Source organism: Lithobates pipiens, unplaced genomic scaffold (assembly GCF_037356315.1).
Source record: "Lithobates pipiens isolate NorthernLeopardFrog02 unplaced genomic scaffold, aLitPip1_a1.2 Scaffold_23, whole genome shotgun sequence".
NCBI lineage: Eukaryota > Metazoa > Chordata > Amphibia > Anura > Ranidae > Lithobates > Lithobates pipiens.
In genome coordinates this window covers 142,462,676-142,486,621 of record NW_027507785.1, presented here as the reverse complement: position 1 = coordinate 142,486,621, position 23,946 = coordinate 142,462,676, and the positions used below count along the sequence as shown (strand labels likewise).

General features: G+C 46.4%; 7 pseudogenes; 3 read left to right on the top strand and 4 right to left on the bottom strand.

Annotated features, from left to right (window-relative positions):
• The first annotated feature begins 15,556 nt into the window (after nucleotides 1-15,556).
• Nucleotides 15,557-15,675, top strand: LOC143928739 (5S ribosomal RNA; annotated as a pseudogene).
• Nucleotides 15,676-17,029: 1,354 nt separating this feature from the next.
• On the top strand, nucleotides 17,030-17,148 carry LOC143928876 (5S ribosomal RNA; annotated as a pseudogene).
• A 322-nt stretch (nucleotides 17,149-17,470) lies between these two features.
• LOC143928942 (5S ribosomal RNA) lies at nucleotides 17,471-17,589 on the top strand (annotated as a pseudogene).
• Nucleotides 17,590-22,823: 5,234 nt separating this feature from the next.
• LOC143928767 (5S ribosomal RNA) lies at nucleotides 22,824-22,942 on the bottom strand (annotated as a pseudogene).
• A 160-nt stretch (nucleotides 22,943-23,102) lies between these two features.
• On the bottom strand, nucleotides 23,103-23,221 carry LOC143928992 (5S ribosomal RNA; annotated as a pseudogene).
• A 99-nt stretch (nucleotides 23,222-23,320) lies between these two features.
• On the bottom strand, nucleotides 23,321-23,439 carry LOC143928727 (5S ribosomal RNA; annotated as a pseudogene).
• A 103-nt stretch (nucleotides 23,440-23,542) lies between these two features.
• Nucleotides 23,543-23,661, bottom strand: LOC143928857 (5S ribosomal RNA; annotated as a pseudogene).
• Between the last annotated feature and the right edge of the window lie 285 nt (nucleotides 23,662-23,946).

Below are 23,946 nucleotides of genomic sequence, written 5' to 3'. Positions count from 1 at the left end.
GCATGGAGAATCCGGCAGGCAAGGGGCTGGGGCCACCATCCCTCCATCCAACGGGAGACTTCACCCGAGCAGCAGTTCTGGGGCCCGCCAATTAGTGTCTCTCCTGCATCGCCATCGGGGGCTGTGTAGAGCATCCAGAGGGAGGCTGGGACCGCCCAAACAGTAAGGGGTAAATCCTCCAGGGGGGTCCAGAGTCAAACTGGAGGGAAGCAGTGTCTCGTACCAATAGGCTCAATAAATAAGTCATCCAGGGTGTCCCCCAAAGCTGCAGAAGGCAATGTCGGCAAAGAGTAGGTGGGGGCCAGAGGGTGGGGGACGAGGGGCGCAACCAGGGAGAGGGGACACATATGCAGGAATATCAAGCCCTTCCAGTACAGCGCACTAGGTATTACTCAGACCCCCCAAAGTGCAACTCCCCCCTCTAAGGTCAAGACTCCAGAAGGGAAGATGAGCCGCCCTGGTCTGTACATGAAAGAACCTGCTGCCAAGGGGTTGGGGCCATCATCCCTTTCTCCAATGGGAGATGCCACCGGCATGACAGCCCCGTGTCCTGTCAAGTGGTGCCCCTCTGACAATGTCGTTGGGGTATATGTGGAGCATCCAGGGGGAGGCAGGGACCACCCAAACAGTGAGGGGTAAAGCCTCCAAGGGGACCGGTGTCAGACAGGAGGATAGCGGTGTCTTGTACAAGTTGGTTAATTAGACAAGTCATCCAGTGTGTTCCTGTGAGATGCGGAAGGAAAGGTCGGTAAGGATTATGAATGGGTGAGGGCCAGGGAAGTGCTGTATGGGTCCATTTAAATCGAAAATTGGACTGCAAGTCTAGTAACGTTTGCGGGGGGACTGCAACCCCCATGGCCTCTGATTTCAAGAAGTATCCCGTATATCTGGAATTCCCGAAGGAGATTTGGCAAGGAAACTCTGGGATTCGTCAGCGAGAACAGCATGTCATCCACGTAGGCAGATATCTTGCAGTCAATAGTACCCATTTGGAGTCCCGTTATGTCTGAGTTTTGTCGAATTGTGGAGAGAAAGGGCTCCAATGACAGTGCGAATAATAGGGGCGACAGGGGGCAACCCTGTCTGGTCCCATTCCCGATGTCAAGGGGAGATGAGAGCACCCCATTCGCTTTGAGTTGAGCTGAAGGGCGTGAGTATATCTTACTTATCCATGCAAGCATCCGTTCACTCAGACCTATATGGCGAAGGACCGAGAACATGAATGTCCATTTGACCCGATCAAAAGCCTTCTCGGCATCAGTACTCACGAAAAGACAAGGGGTCCCAGATGACTTTGCTTTATGGACCAGGGTAAGCACCTTAATGGTGTTGTCCCTATCTTCCCTGGTGGGAATAAAACCTAACTGGTCAATATGTATAAGGGACTGCAAGTGCTGTGCCAATCACGTGGCGAGGATTTTAGAGAATCGTTTTAGGACCGAATTTAGGAGGGAAATGGGTCTGTAGCTCCCACATAGGCCCAGGTCTTTGCCCTCCTTAGGTATCAACGAGATGTGGGCTCTAAGGGTATCCTCAGGAAAATCCCCATTCGAGCTCAGAGTATTAAATAAATTCATAAAGCGCGGGCCAAGAATAGGGAGGAAGGTCTTATAGTATTGTGCGGTATATCCGTCAGGGCCCAGAACCTTGCCCACCTTCGGAGGTCCCACGGCCATCTGGACTTCTTCCAGTGTGATCGGGTCCTCCAAGTACTCCCGTGATTCCAATGAGAGGGTTGGTAGACCAGAACCGGTTACATATCTGTCTATATTGTCCTGTCCGGACCCTGAATCGGGCAGGTTGTAGAGATCAGAGTAACATTTTTCAAAGACTTTGGCTATTTGGGTTGGGGTAGAGGCCCTCTGGCCATTCTCATCTATCAACTGTGGTATGTAAGAGGCAGATTTCAACTCATTTACCGACCTGGCTAAGATTTTTCCGCATTTGTCCCCTGACTCCTACGTCAGTTTACGACAAAACTGGAGTGCCGCTTTCGCTTTATAATGGAGTAGGTCAGTAATCTGGGTACGGAGTGTCCCCAATTCAATCTCTAAGGTCCGTGACGGGGCATGTTAATGTTTCGCTTCCACAGAGGCAAGTTCACAAAACAGATTAGCAAGCTGTTCCTTCCGTGTTCGTTTAATGCGCGCCCCGTGCCTGATAAGTACCCTGCAGAGTACTGACTTGTGAGCCTCCCAAATTATCCCCGGGTCGCAGTCCTGCGTTTAGTTTTCTTGGAAATAAAGGTCCAATTCCCTGGTCACATCTGCTATAACTTCCGGTATCTGGAGGAGGCTCTCATTAAGGTGTCAGAATAGAGACCTAGGTGAGGGGTTCCTAGAGAGGGTGTAGGTAAGGGCTACAGGAGCGTGGTCGGACCAAGTAATATGGCCGATGGAGGAAGAGCTCACCAAGTGCAGTTGGTCATGTGGAATCAAGAAGAAGTCTATCCTCAAGTATGATTTGTGAGAGGAAGAGCAAAAAGAGTAGTCCCTTTCCCCAGAGTGTTGCAGACACCAGACATCAACTAATTGGTCATTCAGTAAACACTTAGTAATCCGCTTTCTAGAGGAAATGAGGAGCGAGGAGCAAGAGGCAGAAGTGTCAACCGATTGCGAAAGGGGACATTAAAGTCCCCACCTAATATCAACTGGCCCTCCCGAAAGTCACATAATCTGTGCAGGGTAGTTCTGAGGAATGTGTCTTGGTGATCATTGGGAGCGTACACAGTGGCAAATGTAAAAAGGAGCTCCCCAATGTGGCCCCTGAGAAAAAGATATCGGCCCCCAGGGTCCACCAGAGAATCCTGGAGAACCGAGGGGAGCCTGCTAGAGATCAGAATGGAGATTCCCTTGGTCTTAGAGAAGGGGTTAGTAGAGTGTGTAGAGCACACTCTTCAAGTCTTCAAGTGGGAAATGCGATATTACTTAAGAACCAAGGCCTAAGGTGTGCCATGGCCTGGACGGTCAGTATGCCTGAAAAGAGGGCAAAAAGACACAAGTATAGGTGGAAAAGGGAAGTTAAAGATCCCATCCATAAAATGACGTATGCCAAAATGCCAACTGTAAGTAACCGGTAAGTTACCGCTGTGAGAGTAGAACCCACCGACTCCTGATCTGGAGATGAGAAGGAACCCCCTAAGATCCTTAGGGAAGGATCTTGACCGTAGAAAGGGGAGGCTAGTATTTTTAAAATGTGTTTCTTGTATAAAGGCCACATCAGTACAGGAAGTCTTCAGTTCTCACAGGAGATTTCACCGTTTTTCAGAGGAGTTCAGTCCCTTAACCTTTCCTTAGTTCCTTAGAGAGGTGACCTTGACTGAGTCTGCCATCGCTCCTCGGGAAGGGGGACGTCAGAGAAAAGCAAAGAACTGAGGTAGGTATTGGGTAGGTAATGGATGACGGGAACTAAGGGGGAGAAAGGAAGGGCAAATGGAAGAAAAGGTAAGGGGAAAAAGAGGCCGGGCACCTCAACCCCAGGGGGAGAGGGAAATTAAGGGTTGTCCGCACTCAACAGTACAGGAATTGTACACTAAAACAGCACAATTATGCTATAGCGCTTACCAGATGTACACTGGGTTTAAAGCGCCGTCCTACTTGGGTTGGTGGGTAGACAGGTCGGAGAGGGAGCCCCCGGATCCCAGTCCCCCCAGTCCCGGCAGTAGTAAATGTCACGTCTGATACCGGTATGCAAATAAAAGACAATCAGTAACATCATAGAACCAAAAAACAATAGTATAATCAAAACAGAGGTAGAGCATAGAACTGTCAGCACTGTCAGCACTGAGGGGTCTCTCCCTTTGGCAGATTGTCCTCTCCTTACCCCCTCTCCTCCGTCCACGCTCCGGGGGAAAAAGGGGAGGGAAGGGGGGGAAAGAGGGGGGGAAGGGGGGAAAGGGGGAGGGAAAGGGGGAGGGAAGGGAAGGAGGTAAGGGAGGGAAGGGGGGAGGGAAGGGGGGGCAGCAAGGGAGAGGGGACAAACATGCGGAAATGTCAAGTCCTTTAGCACACTCACACCAGCAACCACCCGGACACCATAAGTTTCAACTAATCCCCTCCATGGTCACCACATCCAGATGAAAGAGGAGCAGCCCTGGTCGGTGCATGGAGAATCCGGCAGGCAAGGGGCTGGGGCCACCATCCCTCCATCCAACGGGAGACTTCACCCGAGCAGCAGTTCTGGGGCCTGCCAATTAGTGTCTCTCCTGCATCGCCATCAGGGGCTGTGTAGAGCATCCAGAGGGAGGCTGGGACTGCCCAAACAGTAAGGGGTAAATCCTCCAGGGGGGTCCAGAGTCAAACTGGAGGGAAGCAGTGTCTCGTACCAATAGGCTCAATAAATAAGTCATCCAGAGTGTCCCCGAAAGCTGCAGAAGGCAATGTCGGCCAAGAGTAGGTGGGGGCCAGAGGGGGGGGGGACGAGGGGCGCAACCAGGGAGAGGGGACACAGATGTGGGAATGTCAAGCCCTTCCAGTACAGCGCACTAGGTATCACTCAGACCCCCCAAAGTGCAACTCCCCCCTCTAAGGTCAAGACTCCAGAAGGGAAGATGAGCCGCCCTGGTCTGTACATGAAAGAACCTGCTGCCAAGGGGTTGAGGCCATCATCCCTTCCTCCAATGGGAGATGCCACCAGCATGACAGCCCCGTGTCCTGTCAAGTGGTGCCCCTCCGACAATGTCGTCGGGGTATATGTGGAGCATCCAGGGGGAGGCAGGGACCACCCAAACAGTGAGGGGTAAAGCCTCCAAGGGGGACCGGTGTCAGACAGGAGGATAGCGGTGTCTTGTACAAGTTGGTTAATTAGACAAGTCATCCAGTGTGTTCCTGTGAGCAGCGGAAGGAAAGGTCGGTAAGGATTATGAATGGGTGGGGGCCAGGGAAGAGCATAAAACTGCCACCAGATGACCGGGGCAGAGAGGGCAAGGGGATGAAAGTCAGATCTGTCAGAAAGTCATGTTGGCCTTCCCTTGAAGCTGAGCGCTCTGCATACCCAGGACGTTCTTCTGTATAATCTAGCCTATCTGTATACATTAGCCTGTCTTTTGTACACATTAGCCTCTCTGTATCAACTAGCCGGTCCTTTGTATACACTAGTCCGTCCCTAGCTTGTCTTTTATACACCTAGTCTCTCTGTATACCCCGCCTTTCTGTATACATCTTTATACACTAGCCTCTCTGTATAATCTTGCCTCTCATTATACCCCAGCCTGTATTCTGTTTACCCAATTTTGTCTTTTATATAAACTAGCCTGTCTACTGTATAACCCAGCTTCTCATTATACCCCGGCCTCACTGTCAGCTTGTCTCTGTACACTACACTATTCCGTCTGTATACACTAGCAAGTCTGTGTAACCCAGTCTCTCTCTCCCTAGAAAACACCAACCCTGGCCCTGACAGAGGAGGAGGCTTAAATAGTCCCTCAGGCTCCTCCCACAAATACTGCGGCCAGCCTTCCCACTTTTAATCGGAGTCTTCAAGTGGGAAATGCGATATTACTTAAGAACCAAGGCCTAAGGTGTGCCATGGCCTGGACGGTCAGTATGCCTGAAAAGAGGGCAAAAAGACACAAGTATAGTTGGAAAAGGGAAGGTAAAGATCCCATCCATAAAATGACGTATGCCCAAATGCCAACTGTAAGTAACCAGTAAGTTACCGCTGTGAGAGTAGAACCCACCGACTGCTGACCTGGAGATGAGAAGGAAAAGGGAGCAAGGGCTGACCCGAAGAACCCCTGCAAGAAGATGGCTGAGCAGACTGAAAAAACCCAACACAAGACCGCCTGTCAAAAACCCAGTGCGGCTATTATAATTGGAATGAGGCTGGGGTAATAAGACTGGCTTGGGTATACGGCGAGGTACACCCTAGAATAGAAAGAGAAAACAGAAAAGTCAAACAAGGTAATACAGATAGGCTAATGTTATTCCCCTGAGCCTAGTGTATACAGAAGAATGGCTAGTGTATACAGAGAGGCTAGTGTGTACAGATGACAAGCTATTGTTTACAGATAGGCTTGTGTATAGAAGAAGAATAGAAGAGAGTCTGGGGAATTCAGTGAGGCTAGAGTATGCAGAGAGGCTGGGACACCGAGACTATTGTAAAAAGAAGGCAGGCTAGTGTATATAGGTTACGGGCACGTGTATACAGAAGACAGAGAGGCTAGTCTATATAGAGGGACTGGTGTACACAGAAAGATTAATGTATACAGAAAGGCTAGCGTGTACAGAAGACAGAACTTTATTTTTTGCTAATGCAACTACTTCTAAATCATGTAAAGAGTTACAGTGCTTTTTTCATATTTTGGTGCTGTTAAAAAGTCAGTGGTGTGTTGTCAGTGGTGATATCAATGTGACAGTTAATGTGGAGAATTACAAATATACAAAATAGAGCAAAAGAGTGCTAAGTTTATTTTGTTAAGTCATTGACTGATAGACGTTCAGTAATTGGATGTTATTGGTTTCGCAGTACATGGTTTATTTTGATGTAAGATAGTTTTATTCTCTATCTATAGCCGAGTTTTAGACGACTTTATTATTAGCATTAGTCGCATTATTCATATTTATTATGCAGAGTGTAAGTATTGTAGTGAGACGATATTGCTTTTGAAAGATTTGTATTATTATACATAGCATTGTTAGTAGACCAATAGGACAATTTACATGGCTTAATATTGCAGAGCGTAATTTAACAGGAAAGAAATCCAAAGCGTTAGTTGCAGTACCTTCATAAAACTGAGTAATCGCTGCATTACTCTAAATTTAAAAGTTGTTCCGGTAGCACTGAGAAGACTGATATTAGATGAGTGATCTACACATTTCGTTTACTATTGCAGAGAGATACCGGTTAAATGTTAATATCTTAATATGTAATGTGCTGCGTGTAAGGTAGAAATAAGATGGTTTTGTGTGAGTTGGTTTACCAGGATTTAGAGATCGTAATCTGGTTATTCTAATAATAAATATAGCAAAATAACTCAGATTAATATTGAGACAGTATATACAGGTCGGGTTTAAGTGGAAATACACGAAATAAGAGCAAAGACGAGTTTAGGTTTTTATCAATCAGGTTCATTACGTGTCTTTAATCATGTAGTGAATATACCCCAAATATAGCATAATGAAGAGAAAGGATAATAACTGGCAAAGGATGACATGGCAAAAAGACAAACTGCATTAGACATGTGAATGTGAATTAGACATGAAATGTCAATCCCCATTGGTTACTTACAGGTAACCATTAATAAAGTTAACACGGCTACGTACAGCAAAGTTTCAGCTAAGCAGCTAAATATTCCTTAATATTGCAGAGCTTATGTATTGCAGGGGAAAAGAGATCGGAAGTTTGTTGCAATAGCTTCAAAATGACTGAGAAATCATTTCATTACTCTAAATGCAAAAGTTATCCCGGTAGCACTGAGTGGACTGATATTAGACGAGTTATCGTTGTAGTACAAATTCAGTTTCCTATAGCAGAGATATACCAGCTAAATGTGAGAAGAGCAATTAAACTGTTCACATCGATAGCATTGTATTACTCTTAATATGTGCAGCGTGTAAAGAAGCAAAAGATGGTTTTGTTTTATCCTAAAATTAGCAGTATACGTAATAAAGGTGAGTAGGTAACCTGGATTTAGACATAGCAAACTCTATAATCTAATTTAGCAAAATTAGAAAGGATAATATTGAGACAGTATATACAGGTCGAGTTTAAGTGGAAATACACAAAATATCTAGCTTACCTTTACATTGTTCAATAGAGCGTTGCAAAGTAATACCAAGGCAAAATGTTGGAATAGCAATTAGATGAGATGATTGCTGTAATCATGAAATATCAGCAAATATAAGCAACGTGTCTCAAAGAGACAAATTGCATTAGAGATGTGAGATAGACATGAAATGTCAATACCCATTGGTTACTTACATGTAACCATTAATACAGTTAATGCGGCTACATACAGCAAAGTGTGAGCTAAGCAGCTAAAGGGTATACATTATATAAGAGTAAATTGACGTAGCTTGTAAATTCCAACGTGTAAATCGTTCCATTAATTTTGTTACGCACGAAGACGGCTTACACTGACTGTTTTCCGTTTCCACTGGTTATCGGCATAATGTATCAGTAACCCTGAACATTAATAGTGATAGACAGTTTACATTAGGATGTATGCTTAATGTGATTGTAAAATAGTTGCATTATGTGTTATTAATGTAATCAAACTTTATTGCTATCCTTTGGTACTGCAACCACTTCTCAATCAAGTAAACCGTCCCACTGCTTTTCTCACATTTTGCTGCTGTTAAAAAATGGGTTGCCAGTGTTATGTGTTACAAATGGTTATCAGTGTGACAGTTAATGTGGAGAAGACGTAATACACCAAATAGAGTCAGAAAGAGAATCCTATTGCATAGAGGTAGAGAAATGGTTGCATTACTCTTAATGTGCAGTATGTAAAAGGATTTAAAAAGATGGTTTTGTGTGAAGTTTGCTTTAACGTAAAATTACTTGTACATTATAACTATGGTTACGTTTACAATGATTTAGAGATAGTAATCTCTATAATATAATAATAATAAGTATAATGAGGCAGAAGGGTTCAAGGGATAGTTGCAAAGTAATATCCTCATTAAGGCAGAATGTCGGAATAGCAATGAGATTAGATGGTTGCAACATAACACGAAATATGAGTACGGCTAAAATACAGAAAAACAGTACATAATTTAAGAGTACCGTAGAATATAGTATAAATGATTTAAGATTAAATTGACTTTGCTTGAAAAAATCTAAGTTTAAACCGTAGCGTAAATCGTAAATTTATCAGCTAAGTTAACTCTGAGATTATGATTAATTTGACAGTTCTATTACGCGGTCCTTTTCACTGGTTTAATCATAATGTAATATCAGTAATTGCTATCAGTAAATGTTAAAATTTTAAGACGGTTTAAATTAGGATGTGGAATTGATATGGATTTAAAAGCGGTACATTATTTTTCTGAAACATATGGCAGAAAGACGGCTTACACTGCTTTTCTCACATTTTGCTGCGGTAAAAAGGAATGTTTTGTCACTGGGTTGAGCAATAAAACAGTTTTATTAAGATGTAAGACTAGTTTTATTCTCTACATATATGCTTTTCAGAGAGTTGTATAATATAGACGACCAATAGGACATTTAAATGGCTTAATATTGCAGGGAGGAAGTATCGCTGTTCAACGGTAAGAGATTGAAAGCTTAGCTTGATAGTCTAAATTTAAAGGATATGCCGGTACCACTGAGAAAGCTTATATTAGACTAGTTGTTCTTTGCCTTACACAATCCTATTATTATTATTATTAATAAGATCCTAGTGCAGAGAGATACTCAGTTAATGTCAGAGATACTCGGTTAATGTCAGAAAAGCAATAAAACTGTTGATGTGGATGATTAAAATCGTGTAGTGAGTATAATCTATATTTAGCATAAGAATGAAAAGGCATAACATGGCAATGAGACAAACTCCATTAGCGATGTGAGCTAGATGAAATGATGAAATGTCTCTGTATATCCAAGATTGTCTTCTGTTATCACTTAGCCTACCCTCTAAATTCACTAGCCTCTCTATATACACGAGCATGTTTTCTGTTTCTGTATACATTACTCTGTCTTCTTTATACCCTGGCCTGTCTTCTATATACACTACGCTCTCTGTTATACACTAGTTTTTCTGTATACACTAGCCGGTCTTCTGCATACAATAGCCTGTCTTCGGTATACACTAGCCTATTTTCTGAATACACTAGCCCGTCTTCTGTCTTCTTTATGCCCTAGCCTGTCTTCTGTATACATTAGTCTCTCTGTATAAACTAGCATCTCTCTATACCCCAAACTGTCCTCTGTAAACACTTGTCTCTCTTTATAGCCTGTCTAGCCTTTCTTCTGTACACACTAGCTTCTCTGTATACACTAACCAGGCTTCTATATAAAATAGCTTCACTGTATGCACTAGCCTCTCTGTAGAAGCCAGCCTTTATTCGGTATTCACTAGCCTTTCTTCTGTATGCTGTAGTCTTCTATATATACTAGCTTCTCTGTACACCCTTGCATCTCTGTAAACACTGTGTAAACTAGCCAGTCTTATGCATACACTCGCCGACTGTATACACCAGACTCTCTGAATACACTAAACCCTCTGTATACCACAGCCTGTCTTCTGTATACACTAGACTGTAAAAATTAGCTAGAATACACCAGCCTGTCTTCTGTACCCACTAGACTCTCTGTATACACTACCCAGTCTTCTGTATACACTGTCAGCTTTGATGTATACCCAAGCCTGTCTTCTGTATACACTCGACTCTCTCTATACACTAACCTCTCTATATACACTAACATCTTTGTATATACTAGCCTCTCTTTAAACTAGCCTCTCTTTAAACTAGCCTCTCTGTGTACCCCAGCCTCACTGTTTACTCTAGCATCTCTGTATACTCAAGCTTATCTGCATACACAAGTCTGTATTCTGTATTCACTAGCCTTTCTTCTGTATGCTGTAGTCTTCTATATACACTAGCTTCTCTGTAAACCCTTGCATCTCTGTAAACACTGTGTGAACTAGCCAGTATTATGTATACACTCGCCGACTGTATACACTAGACTCTCTGAATACACTAAACCCTCTGTATACCACAGCCTGTCTTCTGTATACACTAGACTGTAAAAACTAGCTAGAATACACCAGCCTGTCTTCTGATAGGGAGTAAGAGCAGCCTGATGCATACTTACATGCCTTTCAGATACACACGCTCAGTGAAGCCTGGTTCTCCCAGATGACTCATGTCTCCACTGCAATCTCTGCCACAATGAAGGTAATACAGGGGTCCCAGACAGCTCCGATGGCAATTCCCTCCCCCCCTTGATACCGGCAGTCCTCGTGCACGCGCGCCAAGCACGCTCCCGTGCTAATGGAGGAGGCAGGAGTGTGATTCGAGCTGCGTCGTTCGGTGTGCACGGCGCTGTACAGCGCAGGCGCCAGGCGGCAGTTTTACAGCCCAGGGCATCAGGGGGCTGTAAGTGGAGACACAGGAGCTGTGGGCAGTAAGCATCCCAAGGGATTGGATCCAGGCAAACCTAAGACACCTACTCAGCATCAGGTTGTGCAGTTTAAGCATATATATTTATTGTGAGACTTTAAGCACAACAGTGATTGCACTTTGTACTAGTACCTCTGCTTTGTAGCTTAGGACTATGTCTCCTCGTAAGAGGGTCTCAGGGGGAGATAACAAGGACACTGGTAAGTCACCGCCTAGGTCTAGGGGTTCTAAAAATGCCTGTAGGTTACCATCCCCCCCCCTGCAAGACTGGAGTCAGCCTCACAGGATGAGTCAGTGCCCCTGTCAGGATTTGCAGCATCTCCTAATATTTCAGCCCCGGTATACATCACTGAGGACTCCCTTAGGGATACATTGGAGGGTTTTGAAGGGAGAATCATGAATTTTATTTCAGCTTCCCTGAAAGATAGCAGGAAAAGGGGTAGATCCCCTCCCTCTGCTGAGATTCCTCTTTCAGATGACACTTCTGACAATGAGGAGAGATCCCTATCTTGGGACAGGAATCTTGAGCAGTCGGATGAATCAGAGGAAGAGGAGAGAGTCCCCTCCTCCCAGGCGCTCAGAAAACAGGTGCAGTATTATACTGAATTGGTGCGTACCACATTCAGAATGCCTGCTGCTGAGATCGCTACGTCCTCTGTTTCTTCCCTGGGAGTCAGGAAAATCCCACAACCTGCCTTTTCCTTTCCAATTAATCCCTTAATGGATAAATTGTTGTATGAGGATTGGGGACATCCCGATAAACTGTTTGCTCCTCCTAAAAGGTTTTCTATGCTTTATCCTCTGGAGGAAAGTTTCACCAAGAAATGGGGGGTCCCATCTGTCGATGCAACTGTTTCTTGCATGAATAGAAACCTGACCTGTCCTTTGGATAATGCTCAGGTATTTAAAGATCCAACTGATAAGAAGCTGGAAACATTATTAAAAGCCTCCTTTTCCATGACTGGCACTGTAGTGCAACCTACAGTCGCAGCTGTGGGGTTGTGTCAGTTCCTCAAGGAACAGGTTAAGCAGATGCTTGGCCTCCTTCCCAGTGAGGAAGTGGAGAATTATGCAGAAATACCTCAAATTCTGTGTTTCATGATTGATGCGATTTTGGATTCTGTCCAACAAGCATCTCGTTTGTCTCTCCTGTTGGTACACATGCGAAGGGCCCTATGGCTAAAGAATTGGGCAGCTGAGCTATCATGCAAGAAGCATTTGATTGGGTTCCCGTTTAAAGGGGAACGTTTGTTTAAAGAAGAATTAGACAAATTCGTCCAAAAAATTTCAGGGGGTAAATCTACTCTCCTTCCAGTCAAAAGGAGCAAACGTCCATCATTTAGGCGTTCTCTCTCTCCCGGAGCATCAAGCTCTAAGCAGTGGCGACGGCCTTCTCAACCCCCCTCTACAGGAAAGGCTCAAGGCCGGGCCCAGGGGCAGAAGAAATCCTGGGGGCAAAAGCCTGCCAAGCAGAGCCCGAAAGCTTCCTTGTGAAGGGGCGCCCCCGCTCGGCCAAGTGGGGGGAAGGCTCCTGCAGTTTGCAGAAGCCTGGCGGGAAGAGATCCGGGACGAGTGGGTGGTCTCTTTGGTATCCCTGGGCTACAAGCTGGAGTTTCAGGAGATTCCACCTTCTCGCTTTCTAAGGTCAAGGATCCCCAGGGACCCAGTAAAGCAAAGACCTCTATTTCTGGCCTTAGATCACTTACTATCCCAGGGGGTGATAGTAGAAGTGGACCCAAAAGAACAGGGTTCAGGGTTTTACTCGAATCTCTTCACCGTTCCAAAGCCAAATGGAAGTGTCAGACCTATCCTGGATCTGAAGGATCTGAACCGTTTTTTACGCATCCGGTCCTTCTGAACACAGTCAATTCGCACTGTGGTCTCCTCCCTGCAAGGGGGAGAGTTTATGGCATCAATAGACATCAAGGATGCATATCTCCATGTGCCAATTTTTCCCGCACACCAAAAGTATCTAAGGTTCGCGGTAGAGCGGCGCCATTTTCAATTTGTGGCCTTGCCATTCGGGCTAGCTACGGCCCCTCGAGTCTTCACAAAGATTCTGGACCCTCTCTTGGCAAACCTAAGAGCTCAGGGTATAGCCGTCATGGCTTATCTAGACGATTTGCTTCTCATAGAGAAAACAGTAGCGCTCCTGAACCACAGTGTTACCAGAACAATAGAACAGCTGGAACGCCTTGGTTAGATTATAAACCTAGAAAAGTCGTCCCTACAGCCTGCTACCAGGTTGGAATACCTGGGTATGGTTATCGACACTGCTCAGGGCAAGGTGTTTCTACCAAGGCCAAAAGCCTTGGCCATTGGGGATCTGGTGCGCCTAATTCTGGGCAGAAGATCTTCCCCCATTCGGTTGTGCATGAGACTGTTAGGGAAAATGGTCGCCTCCTTCGAGGCCATTCCATTCGCCCAGTTCCACTCAAGGCCTCTGCAAAGATGCATCCTTGCGGCTTGGAACAGGAAGCCCCAGTCCTTGGATCTTCCTATGCGTCTATCCCCAGGGACACGCAAGAGTCTCGTCTAACGAGTCTAAGAGTCTCGTTACAAACCGAGAATTTGCTGAAAGGCAAAACTTTTCTTCCTCTTCCATGGAAGATTATTATGACAAATGGCAGCCTGGCAGGCTGGGGAGCAGTGTTGGAGGAGACGTGCTCGCAGTGGAAATGGTCTGTGATCCAGAAGCTATTGCCCATAAATGTGTTGGAGATCCAGGCAGTTTATATGGCTCTCATAAACTGTTCTTTCAGACTACGGGGTCTCCCTGTTCGAGTTCAGTCCGACAATGGCCTATATCAATCACCAGGGTGGTACCAGGAGTCTGGTTGCGCAAAAAGAGGTGAATCGCATACTTGTCTGGGCAGAAAGGCATGTTCCATGCCTTTCTGCAGTCTTCATTCCAGGAGTGGAAAATTTGCAGGCAGATTTTCTGCGCCGCCAGCAGTTGTGCCTAGGAGAATGGGCTCTGCACCCCGACGTGTTTTGGAACATATGTCGCAGGTGGAGTACTCCAGACGTAGATCTGTTTGCGTCCAGGTTCAACAGAAAACTGGACAAATTCGTGTCAAGGACAAGAGATACACTCGCTCAGGGGTCGAATGCTCTGACAGTTCCCTGGGATCAGTACAATTTGATTTATACCTTCCCCCCGTGCCCGCTTCTGCCGCGGTTCCTGGGAAGAGTCTAGAGGGAAACAAAGTCACTTCTTTTGGTAGCCCTGGCTTGGCCCAGGCGACCGTGGTACGCAGAGATCATGAAGTTGGCAGTAGGCAGGCTGTGGATCCTCCCTCTCCGGCCAGATCTGCTCTCACAGGGTCCAATTTACCATGCTGCTTTACACAGTCTGAATTTGACGGTTTGGCTGCTGAGACCCACATTCTGAGAGACCGTGGGCTTTCGGGGCCAGTCCTTTCTACTCTGGTCAATGCCAGAAAGCCGGCCTCCAGGCTTATTTACTACAAAATCTGGAGGGCATATGTTTCCTGTTGTGAACTCAGGGAATGTCATCCTAGAAAGTATGTCATTAGCAGGATCTTGGCCTTCCTCCAGTTAGGCCTAGAAATTAATTTGGCCGTAAGCACTATCAAGGTGCATATTTCGTCCTTGTCAGTGTTTTTTCAGAAACCACTTGCATCACATTCCCTGGTGCGGGCTTTCATCCAGGGGGCTATGAGGATAAGGCTGCCAGTCAAACCTCCGGTATGCCCATGGGATCTGAATTTGGTTCTCTCAGCTTTGCAGGGGCAACCTTTTGAACCTTTGCATCAGGCTTCGTTAGTGAAAGCGCACTCAACTAGGGCTGTAAGTGCTTCTTGGGCAGTGCATCACCAGGCCTCCCTGGCTCAGATCTGTAAGGCTGCAACTTGGTTATCAGTCCACACATTCACCAGATTTTATCAGGTGGATGTCAGAGGGCAAGAGGATATCGCCTTTGGGCGCAGTGTACTGTAGGCTGCAGTTTAGGTCCTTCGGTCCTTGGCGGTCTATATATTATGATCTGTGTCTCCCTCCCCTGAATCTGAGCATTGCTTTGGGTCATCCCACTATGTAATGAAGCTCCTGTGTCCCGTGATGTATGATCAAGAAAATAGGATTTTTATATACAGCTTACCTGTAAAATCCTTTTCTTGAGAGTACATCACGGGACACAGCGCTCCCACCCCTCTTGGGTTTTACGTGGTTTCCTATTGCTTTGCTACAAAACTGAGGTGCCTCCCATATGGAAGGGGTTATATAGGGGAGGAATTCTCCTTAATTGGGGGTTAACCAGTGTCCAATCACCAGAGGTGCCTATATAACCCACTATGTAATGAAGCTTCTGTGTCCCGTGATGTACTCTCAAGAAAAGGATTTTACAGGTAAGCTGTATATAAAAATCCTATTTTTTATGTTGTTGGCGTTGACCTGTTTTTTTTTGCTTGTTTCCCAAGATGACCATCTTGGCGTTTGTCAAGAGGGTGAGAGTGCCCAAAGAAAGTGCCTACGGCCAAATCACCCTGAAAGTGCCCGATCTTGTCTGATCTCGGAGGCTAAGCATTGTCGGGCCTGATTAGTAACTGGAAGGGAGACCGACTGGGAATACCAGGTGCCGTAGGCTTCTTTTTATGTTGCTGGCGTTGACATGTTTTTTTTTTCCGCTTGTTTCCCAAGGTGACCATCTTGGCATTTGTCAAGAGGGCTGAGAGAGCCCAAAGAAATCTCCTACGGCCACATCACCCTGAAAGCCCCCGATCTTATCTGATCTCAGAGGTTAAGCAGGGTCCAGCCTGGATAGTACCTAATTACAGGTGCCGTAGGAATCTTTTTATATTGTTGGCTTTGACCTGTTTTTTTTCGCTTGTTTCCCAAGGTGACCATTTTAGCATCTGTCAAGAGTTTTGAGTATGTCCCAAAGCGTTTGCCTAAGGCCCCATCACCCTGAAAGCGCCCGATCTCAGAGGCTAAGCAGGGTCAGGGCCAGATGGGAGACCGCCAGGGTCTATGTTGTTGGCGTTGACCTGTTTTTTTTCACTTGTTTCCCAAGATGACCATCTTGGCATTTGTTAAGAGGGTTGAGAGTGTCTGAATAGAACACCTATGGCCACATCACCCTGAAAGCGCACAATCTCATCTGATCTCAGAGGCCTAGCAGTGTACGGCCTGGTTAATACCTGTATGGGAGACCATCTGTGAATACCAGGTGCCGTAGGCTTCTTTTTATGTTGTTGGTGTTGACCTGTTTATTTTCGCTTGTTTCCCAAGGTGACCATCTTGGCGTTTAACAAGAGGGTCCAGAGTGCCCAAAGAGACCACCTACGGCCCCATCACCCTGAAAGCACCCAATCTTGTCTGATCTCGGAGGCTAAGCAGTGTCAGGCCTGGTTAATACCAGTACGGGAGAACGTCTGGGAATAACAGGTGCCGTAGGCTTCTTTTTATGTTATTGGCCTTGACCTGGTTTCTTTTTTCACTTGTTTCCCAAGGTGACCATCTTGGCATTTGTCAAGAGGGTTGAGAGTGCCCAAAGAGATCACCTACGGCCCCATCACCATGAAAGCACCCAATCTTGTCTGATCTCGGAGGCTAAACAGTGTCGGGCCTGGTTAGTACCTGGATGGGAGACCGCCTGGGATTTCTCAATGCCATATGCTTTTTTTTTTAAGTTGTTGGCATTGACTTAGTTTTTTTTTGCTTGTTTCCCAAGGTGACCATCTTGGCGTTTGTCAAGAGGGTTGAAAGTGCCTGAAGGGATTGCCTACGGGCACATCACCCTGAAAGCACCTGATCTCGTTTGATGTTGGAGGCTAAGAAGAGTCTGGCCTTGTTAGTACGTGGATGGGAGACCACCTGGGAATACCAGGTGTCGTAGGCTTCTTTTTATGTTGTTGGCGTTGACCTGTTTTTTTTTAGCTTGTTTCCCAAGGTCACCATCTTGGTGTTTGTCAAGAGGGTTGAGAGTGCCAGAAGAGATTGCCTATGGCCACATCACTCTGAAAGCACCCAATCTTGTCTGATCTTGGAGGCTAAGAAGAGTCAGGCCTGGTTAGTACCTGGATGGGAGACCACCTGGGAATACCAGTTATTGTAAGCTTCTTTTTATGTTGTTGGCGTTGATTCCTTTTTTTTTTTTTCGCTTGTTTCCCAAGGTGACCATCTTGGCATTTGTCAAGAGGGTTGAGAGTGCCCAAAGAGATCGCTTACAGCAGCATCACCCTGAAAAAGCCCTATCTCTTCTCATCTCTGAGGCTAAGAAGGGTTGGGCCTAGTTAGTACCTGGATGGGAGATGGCGTTGGAATACCAGGTGCCGTATTCTTCTTTTTATGTTGTTGACATTGACCTGTCTTTTTTCGCTTGTATCTCAAGGTGACTATCTTGGCATTTGTCAAGAGGGTTGAGAGTGCCCAAAGAGATTGCATATGGGCACATAACCCTGAAAGCGCCCGATCTCCTCTGATCTCAGAGGCTAAACAGGGTTGGGCCTTGCTAGTACCTGGATTGGAGACAACCTGGGAATACTAGGTGCTGTAGGCTTCTTTTTATGTTGTTGGCGTTGACTTGTTTTTGTTTTGTTTGTTTACCAAGGTGACCATCTTGGTGTTTGTCAAGAGGGTTGAGAGTGCCTGAAGAGCTTGCCTATGGCCACATAACCCTGAAAGCACCAGATCTCGTCTGATCTCAGAGACTAAACAGGGTCGGGCCTTGTTAATCCCTGGTGGATCCTAGGTCGTGGAGGCTGTTGTCTTATGCCGACCTTCAATCTAAATTTGATCTCCCACGACAGAGTTTTTATAGTTATTTACAGATACGACATTACGCCCAGACCATATCTTCTGACCTGCGCTTTTCTCCACCCTCCGCATTTGAGACTGTGATCCTAGCGGGCTCGGCCCAAAGGGGATTGGTATCAACCATCTATAAAATAATCAACGCTCCCCCTAAAGCTTTGAAAGGCAACCATACCTATATGCATAAGTGGGAGGAGGCGTTGGGTGAGGAGATTACGGAGGAGCAGTGGCAGTTGATATGGTCCCAGGCCTCGAAAAGCTCGATGTGCACACTGTACCGGGAGAATGCGTATAAAATTTTATTTTTTTGGTATATGACCCCGGACGTTTTACATGCCATCTATCCCGCCTCATCCGACAGATGCTGGAGATGCCAGGCCCACAGGGGAACATTGTTCCACATTTACTGGCGGTGCCCCCTCGTGGTTCCCTTCTGGGAAGAGGTCCAGCGCCTCTTGACTACTGTACTAGATCAGCAAGTGACATTAGACCCTAATGCCCCGTACACACGAGCGGACTTTTCGACATCCAAACTCCGACGGACTGAGTCCGTCAGACTATCCGATCGTGTGTGGGCTGCAACGGACTTTAGCTTCGCTAAAGTCTGACGGACTTTAGAAATGAAGCATGCTTCAAATTTTCCAGACGGAACTCCGCCGGACCCGGTCCCCTTCGAAAAATCCGCTCGTGTGTGTGCTACTCCGACGGACTAAAACCGACGCTAGGGCAGCTATTGGCTACTGTCTATGAACTTCCTACGTCGAATCCAGTCGTACGTCATCACGTTCGACTCCGTCGGAGTTTGGTGTGATGGTGTGTGGTCAAGTCCGTTCGGTCGAAAAGTCCGCCAGAACTCCGGCGGAACTCCGCTAGAACTCCGTCGGAAGTCTGTCAGACTTAATCCCTCTCGTGTGTACGGGGCATAAGACTTTCCTGCTGGGCATCCCCTTTCCCAAATTGACAAAGTCCCGAAAGAAACTGTCGAGACATATCCTGACAGCGGCGAGGTGTCTCATTGCCCTGCATTGGAAAAAAGTACAGCCTCCCACCCTAGACGCGCTCCATACTAGAATTAGAGACGTGGAATTGATGGAGAGGATGACCGCCAGGATACAGGACCGGATAGAGGCTCATGACGTGGTTTGGAGCCCATGGAAACTTCGGGAGGACCAGCTGTGATTCGCTGCCGAGACCGCACACGAGTGAAATATTTGTAGATCTAAGCATATAGATATTGGGATCTCTCGCTGGCTAATGTGACGGTTGGCGCTATACTCTTGTATCCAGTGTTGGCCTGGTTGATCGGGGGGGAGTCTATTTGGCCAGGTCTATGCCTGTTCCAGAGGGCTGCCTGTGGATCGAAGGGCGGAAGATCCCATAGTTTGCTCATTTTCTTTCTTGTGGAACTATTCTAATGTAATGCGACATGATGTGTAATGCATTGTTGGAAACAATAAAAAGTTAATTGACAAAAAAAAATGAACATACTCCCTAAATGTACCTATCTTTTCCAAGCTCTTCTGATCCAGAGTCCAGTCCCGTTTTTTAAGCAAGCTCAATCCCTGCTCACTCAATTTAACTGGGACCACAAAAATCCCAGACTTAAGTGGTCACAGCTGACATTGTCTAAACAACAGGGAGGGTTGGTTCTCCCTGACTTGCGATGCTACTACCTGGCCTCCCATCTGGGGTGTGTATTGGACTGGAATGGAAACAAACTTTCTAAGCTCTGGGTGCAACTAGGACAATCTCACTCCCGAATTCCGCTAAGAAGCGCCATGTGGTGCTATAAGGATTTACCCACAGAATTGACGTCACATCCCACTATAGGGGCTTCATTGAAAGTCAGTCAACTGATCGCTACCCAAAACACACTCACGTCTTTGACTTCCCCCCTATTCCCTATACGTGACCATCCGAACGTTGAACCGGGGACCCACTTAGAAATTCCAACCTAGACCATGCGTCTAAATTCGTCATTGATGGAAAATGGCCTTCTTTCTCAACCCTAACAGATCCCACAGGGCTTTTCCAACTGCCTTTTTGGAGAGCGGCGCAACAACATCATTTTCTCCATTCCATCCCCAATGCTCAAACTTTCGCCCGCCCTCAGATGGAGTTTGAGACTCTATGCAGGAGCGAAGGCCCTTTGGTCCACATTCTCTCTCAAACAGATCACCCACACTTAACCTGTCTGTCCAACTGGGAAAAGGACCTTAATTGCTCGTTTTCCCCAGCACAGAGACAACGCATTATCACTTTGGCTCTCAAAACCTCGCTGTGCACGAAGATAGAAACTTTAAACTTCTCACCAGGTGGTATTTGACACCATCAAAGCTGCATAAATAATTCCCCTCTTCCTCGAACTTATGCTGGAGGTGTGGAGAAGAAGAGGGCACGTTGCTCCACATTTTTTGGTCCTGCCCCAGCTTGGTGGACTTCTGGACAGAGATCCGATGCATAACACAAAAATTCTTGTACTTTATCCGTGCCTTGAATCATTATGATTGATGGAAGGCAGACTCACATTTGCGAATATACCTGTATCAAGTATTGTTCAGCTGCTTTTTGCTCTGTATTTCTCTGTTGCATTATGTACTCTGGGGACCGTCTTCCCCTGTTTGGAGAAAAAAAAAAGAAGCCTACGACAACTGGTATTCCCAGGCGGTCTCCCATCCAGGCATTAACCAGGCCCAACCCTGCTTAGCCTCCAAGATCAGATGAGATGGAACAGATTCAGGGTGATGTGGCTGTAGCCAATATCTTCAGGCACTTTCAACTCTCTTGACAAATGCCAAGATGGTCACCTTGGGAACAAGCGGAAAAAAATAGGTCAACAGCAACAACATAACAAGAAGCCTACGGCATCTGGAAATCCCAGGCGGTCTCCCATCCAGGGATTAAACTGGTCCCAACCCTGCTTAGCCTCTGAGATCAGATGAGATTGGGCTCTTTCAGGGTGATGTGGCCGTAGGAGATTTCTTCAGGCACTCTCAACCCTCTTGACTAACGCCAAGATGGTCACTTTGGGAAACAAACAAAAAAAAACAAGTTAACGCCAACAACATAAGAAGAAGTCTACAGCACCTAGTATTGGGAATACTAGGTGCTGTAGACTTCTTGTGGTCTCCCATCCAGGTATTAACAAGGCCCGACCCTGTTTAGTCTCTGAGATCAGAGGAGATCTGGTGCTTTCAGGGTTATGTGGCCATAGGCAAGCTCTTCAGGCACTCTCAACCCTCTTGACAAACACCAAGATGGTCACCTTGGTAAACAAACAAAACAAAAACAAATCAACGCCAACAACATAAAAAGAAGCCTACAGCACCTAGTATTCCCAGGTGGTCTCCAATCCAGGTACTAGCAAGGCCCAACCCTGTTTAGCCTCTGAGATCAGAGGAGATCGGGCGCTTTCAGGCTTATGTGCCCATATGCAATCTCTTTGGGCACTCTCAATCCTCTTGACAAATGCCAAGATAGTCACCTTGAGAAACAAGCGAAAAAAGACAGGTCAATGTCAACAACATAAAAAGAAGAATACGGCACCTGGTATTCCAACGCCATCTCCCATCCAGGTACTAACTAGGCCCAACCCTTCTTAGCCTCAGAGATGAGAAGAGATAGGGCTTTTTCAGGGTGATGCTGCTGTAAGCGATCTCTTTGGGCACTCTCAACCCCCTTGACAAATGCCAAGATGGTCACCTTGGCAAACAAGCGGAAAAAAACAAACTAATCAACGCCAACAACATAAAAAGAAGCCTACAATAACTGGTATTCCCAGGTGGTCTCCCAGTACTAACCAGGCCTGACTCTTCTTAGCCTCCAAGATCAGACAAGATTGGGTGCTTTCAGAGTGATGTGGCCATAGGCAATCTCTTCAGGCACTCTCAACCCTCTTGACAAACACCAAGATGGTGACCTTGGGAAACAAGCTAAAAAAAAACAGGTCAACGCCAACAACATAAAAAGAAGCCTATGACACCTGGTATTCCCGGGTGCTTTCAGGGTGATGTGCCCGTAGGCAATCCCTTCAGGCACTTTCAACCCTCTTGACAAGCGCCAAGATGGTCACCTTGGGAATCAAGCAACAACTTAAAAAAAAGCCTATGGCATTGAGAAATCCCAGGCGGTCTCACATCCTGGTACTAACCAGGTCCCAACCCTGCTTAGCCTCTGAGATCAAATGAGATTGGGCTCTTTCAGGGTGATGCAGCCATAGTAGATTTTTTTCAGGCACGCTCAACCCTCTTGACAAACGCCAAGATGGTCACCTTGGGAAGCAAACAAAAAATCAAGTCAACGCCAATAACATAAAAAGAAGCCCAGTATTAGCCCAGTAAGTATTCCCAGGTGGTCTCCCATCCAGGTATTAACAAGGCACGACCCTTTCTAGCCTCTGAGATCAGAGGAGATTGGGTGCTTTCACGGTGATGTGCCCATGGGCAATCTCTTTGGGCACTCTCATCCCTCTTGAAAAATGGCAAGATAGTCACCCTGGGAAACAAGCGAAAAAAAACAGGTCAACGCCAACAACATGAAAAGAAGAATACGGCACCTGGTATTCCAAGGCCATCTTCCATTCAAGTACTAACTAGGCCCAACCCTTCTTAGCCTCCAAGATCAGAAGAGATAGGGTGCTTTTAGGGTGATGCTGCTGTAAGCGATCTCTTTAAGCACTCTCTACCCTCTTGACAAATGCCAAGATGATCACTTCGGGAAACAAGCGAAAAAAAACAGGTCAACACCAACAACATAAAAAGAAGCCTGCGGCATCTGGAAAACCCAGGCGGTCTCCCATCCAGGTACAAACCAGGCCCAACCCTGCATAGCCTCTGAGACCAGACGAGATTGGGTGCTTTCAGGGTGTTGTGCCCGTAGGAAATTTCTTTGTGCACTCTCAACCCTCTTGACAAATGGCAAGATGGTCACCTTGGGAAAAAAAGGGAAAAAAAACAGGTCAACGCCGACAACTTAATGAGAATCCTACGGCACCTGGTATTCCCAGGCTGTCTCCCGTCCAGGTACTAACCAGGCCCATCGCTGCTTAGCCTCCAAGATCAGATGAGATTGGGCTCTCTCAGGGTGATTTGGCCGTAGGCACTCTCTTTGGGCACTCTGAAGCCTCTTGACAAAAGCCAAGATGCTCACCTTGGGAAAAAAGCTAAAAAAAACAGGTCAAAGCCAACAACATAAAAAGAAGCCTACGGCATCCGGTATTCCCAGGCGATCTCCCAATCAAGACACTAACCAGGCCACATCCTTCTATGGCACCTGGTCTTCCCAGGCAGTCTCCCATCCAGGTACTAACCAGGCCTGACACTGCTTAGCCTCTGAAATCAGACGAGATCGGATGCTTTCAGGGTGATGTGGCCATAAGCATTCTCCTCAAGACACGCCCAACCCTCTTGACAAACGCCAAGATGGTCGCCTTCAGAAACAAGCGAAAAAAACAGGTCAAAGCCAACAACATAAAAAGAAGCCTATGGCACCTGGTATTCCCAGGCGGTCTCCCATCCAGGTACTAACCAGGCCTGACACTGTTTAGCCTCCGAGATCAGACGAGATTGGGCGCTTTCAGGGTGATGGGGCCGTAGGTGATCTCTTCGGACACTCTCAACCCTCTTGACAAATGCCAAGATGGTCACCTTGGGAAACAAGTGAAAAAAAAAAAACAGGTCAAGGCCAATAACATAAAAAGAAGCCTACGGCACCTGTTATTCCCAGACGTTCTCCTATCCTGGTATTAACCAGGCCCGACACTGCTTAGCCTCCGAGATCAGACAAGATCGGGTGCTTTCAGGGTGATGGGGCCGTAGGTGATCTCTTTGGGCACTCTCGACCCTCTTGTTAAACGCCAAGATGGTCAACTTGGGAAACAAGCGAAAATAAACAGGTCAACACCAACAACATAAAAAGAAGCCTACGGCACCTGGTATTCACAGATGGTCTCCCATACAGGTATTAACCAGGCCGTACACTGCTAGGCCTCTGAGATCAGATGAGATTGTGCGCTTTCAATGTGATGTGGCCATAGGTGTTCTATTCAGACACTCTCAACCCTCTTGACAAATGCCAAGATGGTCATCTTGGGAAAAAAGTAAAA